Genomic DNA, 10,834 nt, shown 5'->3' on the forward strand with positions numbered 1-10,834 from the left:
ATTCAAGCCATGTATTGCTTGATAACATGGAAGTTTGAAAACCACCAGGCATGTATTATTTAATATATTTACCAATGATTTGGAAGAAGCACTCCATAAAAACATTACACTTCTGGTCCCATAGATGACCTCATATTACTTGTTAGTTAGGAGTCACATAAATAAGAATAAATTGCAGAAATTTTTTTAGAATTTTTTTCTCTTTTTAAAGACAAGGTCTTGCTGTGTTGCCCAGGCTAGAGTGCAGTGAAGCAATCATGGTTCTCTGCGGCCTCAACCTCTTAGGCTCAAGCAGTCCTCCCACCCCAGCCTCCCATATAGCTGGGACTACGGGCACGAGCCGCTCCATAGAAATTATTATTATTATTATTATCATTGAGACAGGGTCTCACTATGTTGCCCAGGCTGGTCTCAAACTCCTGGCTTCAAGATATTATACTGATTTGGCTTCTCAAAGTGCTGGGATTACAGGTGTAAACCACTGGGCCCAGCCATATATTTTTTTTTTTAGAATTTTTACTTAAAGAAGTATCTTCTTTAAGTTATGTGCTTCCTTTAAAATATTACTACAGCTAAAATTTAATAGCTATTTTTTGTAAATATATAGAAAATACTTAAGTATGTGTGTTGATGTTATGATCTCAATTCAATACATTTATAGCTCAACAGTTCCTATGGTTGTTGAATGGGATTCTCATTTTGCCAGTTAATGTTAATATGACAAAATTGCAGAGACAATTCATAAGAAGTTTATTTTTATTTTTATTTCAATAGTTTTTGGGGTACAGATGGTTTTCAGTTACCTGGATAAGTTCTTTAGCGGTGATTTCTGAGATTCTGGTGCACCCATCACCTGAGCAGTGTAAGCCGTGCCCAGAAGACTACTATATGTAGCCTTTTCTCCCTCACCTCCCTCTCCCTTCTCCTCCCAAGTTCCCAGAGTCTGTTATATCATTCTTATGCCTTTACATCCTCATAGTTTAGCTCCCACTTATAAGTGAGAACATATGATATTTGGTTTTTCATTTCTGAGTTACTTAGAATAATGGCCTCCAGCTCCAACCAAGTTGCTGCAAAAGACATTATTTCATTCCTTTTTATGACTGAGTTCATAAAAAGATAAAGTAAGACTGGCCGGGCACAGTGGCTCATGCCTGTAATCCTAGCACTTTGGGAAGTCGAGGCAGGCTGATTGCTTGAGGTCAGGAGTTTGAGACCAGCCTTGTCAACATGGTGAAAACCCATCTCTACTAAAAATACAAAAAAGTAGCCGGGCGTGGTGGCACACGCCTGTAGTCCTAGCTACTCAGGAGGCTGAGGCAGGAGAATCGCTCGAACCTGGGAGGCAAAGATTGCAGTGAGCCTAGATGGCGCCACTTCACTCTAGCCTGGGTGACAGAGCAAGACTCTGTCTCAACAACAACAAGAGAAAAAAAAGAAGATAAAGTAAGTCTTTGCTGATCTCCATCAGTACGTAAAAATTTTGTGTGATAGGCTCAAACACTGAAAATTTCCCTTGTTGGGATAAAACCATGTGCATCTCCATTTCTAATACTGTATTCCAAGTATCACAACTGTGAGAAAGAGCTAATAAAAGCAGGGAAGGTTCAGAAGAAGACAAAGTAATCAGTGGAATGGGCAACCTCTCAATAACCTACTAACCAGATTAAAACTCTAATTAGCTTAAATGAAACAAACAAGGGCAGAGAGAAGACCTAACTGTAAAATCAAGAAGGGATTAAAAAGTAAACAGAGTTGTTCATTAACTCATGAAATCATAGAATGAGAGGGCATCTCTTACCTTATTGAGGTAAGTTCAGTCCAATTAGAGAGAAGTATAACTTCATATTAAAAAATAAAACTCAGAGGCCGGGCGCGGTGGCTCAAGCCTGTAATCCCAGCACTTTGGGAGGCTGAGACAGGCGGATCACGAGGTCAGGAGATCGAGACCATCCTGGCTAACACAGTGAAACCCGTCTCTACTAAAAATACAAAAACTTAGCCGGGCGAGGTGGCAGGCGCCTGTAGTCCCAGCTACTCGGGAGGCTGAGGCAGGAGAATGGCGTGAACCCGGGAGGCGGAGCTTGCAGTGAGCTGAGATCCGGCCACTGCACTCCAGCCTGGGTGACAGAGCGAGACTCCGTCTCAAAAAAAAAAAAAAAAAAAAAAAAAAAAACTCAGGCCAGGCGCAGTAGCACACACCTTTAATCCCAGCACTTTGGGAGGCTGAGGTGGGTGGATTACCTGAGGTCAGGAGTTCGAGACCAGCCTGGCCAACACCTCTCTACTAAAAATACAAAAATTAGCCAGGCATGATGGCGTGAGTCTGTAATCCCAGCTACTTAGGAGGCTGAGACAGGAGAATTGCTTAAGTCCAGGAGGCGGAGGTTGCAGTGAGCTGAGATTGCGCCACTGCACTCCAACCTAGGCAAAGAGAGACTCCGTCTCAAAAAAAAGAAAAAAAGAAAAAAATTACTTATGAGTGTATTATCTTTAGCTATTCATATGCATCGTCAAATCTCTGGGTCTTTAAATTCTAGCAAATGTTCCTCTTTTTTTTTTTTTTTTTTTTGAGACGGAGTCTCGCTCTGTCGCCCAGGCTGGAGTGCAGTGGCGCGATCTTGGCTCACTGCAAGCTCTGCCTCCCAGGTTCATCCAATTCTCCTGCCTCAGCCTCCCAAGTACCTGGGACTACAGGCACCCGCCACCACGCCCGGCTAATTTTTTGTATTTTTTTTTATTAGAGACGGGGTTTCACAGTGTTAGCTAGGATGGTCTTGATCTCCTGACCTCGTCATCTGCCCATCTCGGCCTCCCAAATTGCTGGGATTACAGGCGTGAGCCACTGTGCCTGGCATGTTCCTCTTTTTCATGATGCTAATATCTTATATGTCTGTGAACTAGAGTTTTCTTTTTTTTTTAGATTGTTGGACAATCACGAGGGAGGAACTTTCTCTCCCACTTTTGATGTTTCTTCCTTGTGGAGGGAATGTAATTAGTGTAGCTCCTGACCTTCCTGCACCTCTTTATTAGCTCTTCCCCAGGGAAGTCATTTATTTGATGGGTAAATTGGAGATGTAAATACTTGAGTATGTATGCTCTGCTTAGCTTCTCTTCGTTCTCTGAGAAACTGATTAAATTTAAACACACACACCCCAAGCCACGCTTCAGTCAATCATAGAGCGAACTACCAGCCAATGACAGCCAGCCAGCTGTTTGTCATATAACTAGGGACTTTCCACTGGATCATGCCCAAGCAAGGCAAATGCCTAGCTGTAGCCAATGAAGTTACTTCTTTACTTTTGCCTCCATGTTCGGCCTATAAGCATGCTGCTGCTCATGCTGTTAAAGTGGAGCTCTCTGAAGTTATTCTTTTTTTTCTATTTTTTTTTTTTAAGACAAAGTCTTGTGCTGTCACCCAGGCTGGAGGGCAGTGGCACGATCACACCTCACTGCAGCCTTGCCCCAGGTCCAAGCAAGCCTCCCACCTCAGCCTCCCAAGCAGCTGGGACTACAGGCATGCACCATCATGCTGGGCTTTTTTTTTTTTTTTTTTTTTTTTTTTTTTTAACTTTTTGGTAGAGACAAGGTCTCACCATGTTGCCTAGGCTCGTTTTGAATTCCTGGGCTCAAGCGATCCTCCCACCTCAGTTTCCTAAAGTATTAGAATTACAGGCATGAGCCACTGCACTCAGCCTTGAACTTATTCCAATTTTGAGTGCTGCCTCATTCATGAATCCTTTATTGCTCAAATAAACTGTTAAATTTATTTTATGTGAAGCCTTTACCAGTGGTAATCATTGTCTTTAGGCAATAAAAAACAGATGGATAGAAAAGAATAAACGCTCAGTAAATAAACCACAGGATACTTATGCTTTGGCTAAAAAAAAAAAAAATTGCAATGAAAATTTTTATACAATGTTGCTAATTGTATCATATGAATAAAAGCTACATTTTTAAAATAAATTATTAACATTATTCACTTCTTGCATTATTCTGGATAAACATATTTTAGTGACCTACAAAGTCCTATGTAATCTGTGCTCCATTCCCTTCCCACCCCTCTGAGATCATCTCTTATCATGATCCCACTCACTCACTCTATGCCAGCCATATGGCCTCCTTGCTGTTCCTCCAGCACACCCACCTTTTCCTGCCTCACTGCCTTCACCTGTGCCGCTCCCACTGCCTGGCTGCTCTTCTCCCACATGTATCCATGGCTTATTCCCTCTGTTCACCAAAGGCTCTATGGAAATGTCACTTTCACAGGGAGTCCTTCCCTGACTATCCATTACAAATACCACTGTTGCCCTGCCCAGTGCTGCCGGCCCTGTGCCTGTCCCCAGTTTGAGGCTTGGTTCTGTTTGCCCATGTCCATCATTCTGTGCAGAAGCACCACCAGTATGTCTCATTAACTACCCTACGAAGTTGCTGACACTGGTTTGGCTGCCTGGGGGTGGAAGGCCCTGGACACTGAGGAGAACGAGAAGCCAGGCCTGATGCACATGCAGGAGCTGTACTGAGCCTCCAAGCCACTGAAGGGTGTCTGCATCACCGGCTGCCTGCACGTGACCGTGGAGACAGTTGTCCTCACTGAGACCATCCTTGTCCTGGGTGCTGAAGTGCAGTGGTCCAGCTGCAACATCTTCTCCATCCAGGACCATCAGCAGCTGCCACTGCCAAGGCTGGAAGTCCAGTGAACGCCTGGAAGGGTGAAATGGAGGAGAAGTACCTGTGGTGCATCAAGCAGACACTGTACTTCAAGGACAAGCTCCTCAACATGATTCTGGACATCAGTGGGGACCTTACCAACCTCACCCACACTAAGTACCCACAGCTCTTGTTGGGCATCAGAGACATCTCTGAGGAGACCACGACTGAGGTCCACAACTTATACAAGATGATGGACAGTGGGATCCTGAAGGTGTCCACCATCAACGTTAATGACTCTGTCACCAAGAGCAAGTTTGACAACCTCTATGGCTGCCACCAGTCCCTCATAGATGGCATCAAGTAGGCCATAGGTGTGATGATTGCCAGCAAGGTAGCTGTGGTAGCGGACTATGGTGATGTGGGCAAGGGCTATGTCCAGGCCCTGCAGGGTTTCGGGGCTCGCTCACATCATTATCACCGAGATCAACCCCATCAATGCACTATAGGCTGCCATGAAGGGCTATGAGGGGACCACCATGGACGAGGCCTGTCAGGAGGGCAACATCTTTGTCACCACCACAGGCTAGGTTGACATCATGCTTGGCTAGCTGCCCAACAGGCACTTTGAACAGATGAAGGATGATGCCATCGTGTGTAACACCGGACACTCTGATATGGAAATCGATGTCAGGTGGCTCAACAAGAATGCTATGAAGAAGGTGAACATCAAGCCCCAGATGGACCAGTACTGGCTAAAGAATGGGTGTGGCACCATCCTGCTGGCTGAGTGTCAGCTGGTCTACCTGGGTTATGCTATGGACCAACCCAGCTTTATGATGAGTAACTCCTTCACCAACCATGCGATGGTGCAGATTGAGCTGTGAACCCACTCAAACAAGTACCCCACTGAGGTTCACTTCCTGTCCAAGAAGCTGGATGAGGCAGTGGCTGAAGCCCATCTGGGCAAGGTGAACATGAAACTGACCAAGCAGACTGAGAAGCAGGCCCAATATCTGGGCATGTCCCGTGATAATCCCTTCAAGCTGGATCACTACCACTACTGAGAGCCAGGCCTGTCCTTCACCTTCCAGCGGTCCTCTTTGCCCAGGCCCCGCCTCTCGTCCCTAAGGGCAAATGGCATCAACTTTGTGATTGGTCCAGCTGTTGTCCTTGCCCAGGCCCCGCCTCTCCTCCCTAAGGGCAAATGGCATCAACTTTGTGATTGGCTTGCCAGTGTTCCCCATCAACTCCCTGGGGTTGGTCACTCAGTTTTCAGCCTGTGCTGCATCCCTCATGCTTTTCCAAGCGTGGCAAGGGAATTGAGAGGACCCTCCTCAAGCCCTGATCATGATGGAGGTACAAGGGAGGCAGCCACAGGGAACCATGAACTCAGTGGTCTTGGAACTGCTCATTAAGTCTGTCCTTCCTTAGCCTGGAAGTTGGTGGTGGAGTGACAAAACCCAAGTATTAATACGTTACCATCTAGGCCTTTATCTGGTCTGTGGACTTATACCCGTGTGCTTGGTTTACAGACTCAGTGGTTCCTCAGCCCGTGACAGATGAGAAGGAGCTATATTGAAGGGCAAGGAGGAACTGTTTGAATTTTCCTGAGAGCCTGGCTTAGTGCTGGGCCTTCTCTTAAACCTCATAACAATGAGGTTGGTACTTTTAGTCCTTGTTTTACAGGGGTTAGAATAGACTGTTAAGGGACAACTGAGAAAAGATAGAGAAGTAACAGCCAGAGGTTGAGAGGGGCCATTAAAATGTAAAAGCAGGCATAGATCTGCCACCACTTTGTAACAAGATGGTTTCTATCACAACCCCAGAGAATAATTTGGCTTATAATGTTTATACAAATGTTTAAAGAAAGCAATAAGGTGGGTAAAAAAAAATCTTAGTGCCAAAACACACACACACACACACACACACACACAAAATCACTGTTGGCCGGGCACAGGGGCTCACACCTGTAATCCCAGCACTTTGGGAGACCTAGGCAGGAGGATCACTTCAGCCAGGAGTTCAAGACCAGCCTGGATAACAAGGTAAAACCCCATCTCTACAAAAAATACAAAAATTAGTTGGGGATAGCGGTGCATGCCTATAGTCCTAGCTACTAGAGAGGCTGAGGTGGGGGGGTCACTTGAGCCTGGGAGATCGAAGCTGCAGTGAGCCATGAACATGCCACTGTACTCCAGCCTGGGCAACAGAGCAAGACCCTGTCTCAAAAAACAACAACAACAACAACAACAAAAACCACAAACAAAAACCACTGTCCTTGCTAGTCCTTTATCCTGTTTTATTTTTCTTCTAACACTTCTAGCACTTCACATACTATATGCATATTTGCTTATTGTATGTCTCCTTGGCTAGAATGTAAGTCAGCTCTGTGTTGAGCAGGAATTTTATTTTATTTTATTTTTTTTTTTTTTTTTAGACGGGGTCTCGCTTTGTCGCCCAGGCTGGAGTGCAGTGGCGCGATCTCGGCTCACTGCAAGCTCCGCCTCCCGGGTTCCCGCCATTCTCCTGCCTCAGCCTCCCGAGTAGCTGGGACTACAGGCGCCGCCACCACGCCCGGCTAGTTTTTTTTGTATTTTTAGTAGAGACGGGGTTTCACTGTGTTAGCCAGGATGGTCTCGATCTCCTGACCTCGTGATCCGCCCGTCTCGGCCTCCCAAAGTGCTGGGATTACAGGCTTGAGCCACCGCGCCCGGCCGAGCAGGAATTTTATATTGTGAATCTAAAACAATGCCTGGCATAGAACATGCATTCAGCAAGTACTTGTTAAATGATTGGAAGACGAACCAGATTTTGGACTACTGCTTATGCTGGATAGCATGTAAATTAAAGCTATGATCAAATACAGGCCATGCCTCTGAACAGCTGATGACCACTTAGATTCTAGGTGCCACAGATACTGCTGCTTGGTTGGTTACAATACACATTTTTTTTCCACTTTTACTCTGAACTATTATTCATTATTGGATGGTGGGTGAGGGGAAAAATACAGAATACATGTCCTAGTCCAGTGCTGTCCATTAGAGCTTTCTTTAATAATGGAAATAGCCTATATCTGCTGGGCCACTAGTGGCTATTGAGCACTTGAAATATGGCTACTTTGACTGAACTGAATTTTTAATTTTACAACTAGCTGTGGTTACTAGTTACTATATTTAGCAGCCATGCTCAACAATCCTATAGGTCTATCTTAATTATTTTTATAGGAATGAAGAGTATTATAATGATTTCTTAATTATATATATTTGGTTTTAATTTCTACGGAGGAAGAGGACAACAAAGTTTTGTGAACTACTGTTCGGATAAGTTTGTAGTTTTTTAAAGAAAAGACTTCACAGAGAACAGGGCAGAGAGTAACAAAATATCTGATTTCCAAAAAATTCAATCAAACTTTGATATGGATTCGGTCAAATCATTGCTAAATGGCCTCCTTAACATTATTATTAAACCGATTTATATAATGTGCTTTTTACTAGTCAAATACGTTGTTTTAAATCTTAATTATTTTTGATTATAAAAGTAATACACATTCAGTGTAACAAGTTCAAATAGTCTCTCAGGCGGATAAAGTAAAATACGGATGTTCACCACACTGTACCTACCAAGATGCCCATACCCCAAAGATGATTGCTGTTAAACATTTAGAGTACCTTTCCTGACTTTGTTGTCTAAGCAGCTTTAAAAATCAATACTTTTGGTTTAAAGTGATAGCTCTGAATCCCCTTTAGGCATAGAGTGTGGGAAATTATATTTCTGCAGCAAACTCAGGCCCTGCAACATCAAGTGTGGATTCACTGGAAATTATTTGAAGTAACACTTAAGAGATCATAGTAGCCAAAAAAAATGTTGGGAAATGAAAAAGGGGTTTTAAAAAATTAATTATTATTATTTTCTTTTCAAAGAGACGGGGTCTTCACTCCGTTACCCAGGATGGAGTTCAGTGGCGGAATCATAGCTCACTGAAGCCTCAAACTCCTGGGCACAACCAATCCTCCTGTCTCAGCCTGTCAAGTAGCTTGGACTACAGGCATGCACCAACCGTGCCCGGCTAATTTTTTAATATTTTGTAGGGATAGGATCTTGCTATGTTGCCCAGGCTGGTCTCAAAACTCCTGACCTCAAGCAATCCATGCACCTCAGCCTCCCATAGTGCTGGGATTACAACTGTGAGCCCCTACACCCAGCCGAAAAAGGTTTTGTGGAGGGAGTATGATCAGGAGAAAAATCATGGAATGTGCTCGAAAGAGATCTAAAGGGCCATGGAAGTTAAAACGTTGAACTCTATAGAACAAAACATGAAGTATGGAAAGATTATTTAAAAAACACTTGGCTTTGGAACAAAATCCAAATTGTTCCCATGATTTCATTCTTTGACATTATGTTCATTTGGTTATCTTAGTCTTTTCTCAGACTTCCTCTTTAACAGAGAATTATCTGAAAGCCCTTGGCTAAGTTAATGCTTATGACTGTGGTCACAAATGGATGGCTTGGATTTTATTTGCTTTGCAGTGTTTGTAAATTTTTTTATGTATACTGTTGTTGTCAACTAACAATCCGTGTGTATATGGATTACATTAGTTGACACACACACACACACACACACACACATATATATATATAAAATATTCCCCAAATTTAAAAAGCAGTTTGGAGATTTTTCCCACGCACAGAAAATCAGAAAATTGGCAACACTCTGCCCCATTTCCTTATGGCAACAATTTAAACAGGCTATGAGCCGTCCACATGGAGACTGGACCTTGAAACAGCAGCTAGTGTTTTGAGCTCTAAGCTAACACTTTGGACTTTCAGTCATGTTTTCTTTCCCCAAACAAACAGAAAAGTTTTATTTCAAAGAGGAAAAGGGTGCAACAGCTGCAACATACATAAAACCTATTTAGTTTTACTTGGGAGTGAGAATCAGGAAACCTGGGCTGTTCTTAACTTAGTTTGGATAAAGAAGGGTAGTTAAGCTGTCCTTATGTCTCTTACCAAGTGGAGAAAATACTGCTGTAGTTCACAGAAATTTTGGGGAGTTTTAGATTCTATGGAAAATGGAAATGCTATTTGTAACTTAGATTTTTTTTTTTTTTTTTTTTTGGAGGAGTCTCGCTTTGTTGCCCAGGCTGGAGTGCAGTGGCATGATCTAACCTACACCTTCCTGGTTCAGTCGATTCACCTGCCTCAGCCTCCTGAGTAGCTGGGATTACAGGTACATGCCACCACGCCCAGCTAATGTTTGTATTTTTAGTAGAGACAAGGTTTCACCATTTTGGCCAAGCTGGTCTCAAACTCCTGACCTCAAGTGATCTGCCCACCTCGGCCTCCCAAAGTGCTGGGATTACAGGCGTGAGCCACCGCACTCAGCCTAATTTTTAAATTTTTTTTTTTGTAGAGATGGGGGTCTCCCTTTGTTGCTCAAGCTGGTCTCTGTCTCTTGGGATCAAGGGATCCTCCTGCCTCAGCCTCCCAAAGTGCTGGGATTACAGGCCTGGGCCACTGAAACTGGCCTTCATTACAAATTCATTGAACACACTTTATTTTATCCTTTTTTAAAAAAAAAATTTATTTCAGTAGTTTTGGGGTAACAGGTTGCATGGAAAAGTTTTTTAGTGGTCATTTCTGAGATTTTGGTGCACCCATCACCCGAGCAGTGTACACTGTACAATGTGGCACACACTTTCACTTAAAAGCGTCTACTAGATCTTGCTGGCCAGATTTCCCATCCCTAAGACACCCGGAGTGTTCCTGAGGCCTTAGTGACTACTGCCTAAAGCTCCACCCAAATCAATTTTATGTTTACAGATAACCGGAGCATCCAATCACCTTTCTCTAAGAGAGTACAAAGATCAGCTCGCGAGAAAGTTCAGACCTCTCTTTTCGTTTCTGTTAGACCGGCCTTCCCCCAACCAGACGGAGTCTTGCTCTGCTGCCCAGGCTGGAGTGCAGCAGCGCAATCTCGGCTCACTGCAACCTCCCCTCCCCGGGTTTAAGCAGTTCTCCTGCCTCAGCCACTGGAGTAGCTGGAATTACAGGCGCGTGCCACCACGCCAAGCTAATTTTTTTGTATTCTTAATAGAGATGGGGGGGTGGGGTTCACCATATTGGCCAGGCTGGTCTCGAACTCCTAACCTCATGATTTGCCCGCCTCGGCCTCCCAAAGTGC

General features: G+C 44.0%; 1 pseudogene; it reads left to right on the plus strand.

The window, feature by feature from the left end:
- Nucleotides 1-4,403: 4,403 nt before the first annotated feature.
- Nucleotides 4,404-5,881, plus strand: LOC100998853 (annotated as a pseudogene).
- The last annotated feature ends 4,953 nt before the right edge of the window (nt 5,882-10,834 follow it).

Source organism: Papio anubis, chromosome 7 (assembly GCF_008728515.1).
Source record: "Papio anubis isolate 15944 chromosome 7, Panubis1.0, whole genome shotgun sequence".
NCBI classification, from domain to species: domain Eukaryota; kingdom Metazoa; phylum Chordata; class Mammalia; order Primates; family Cercopithecidae; genus Papio; species Papio anubis.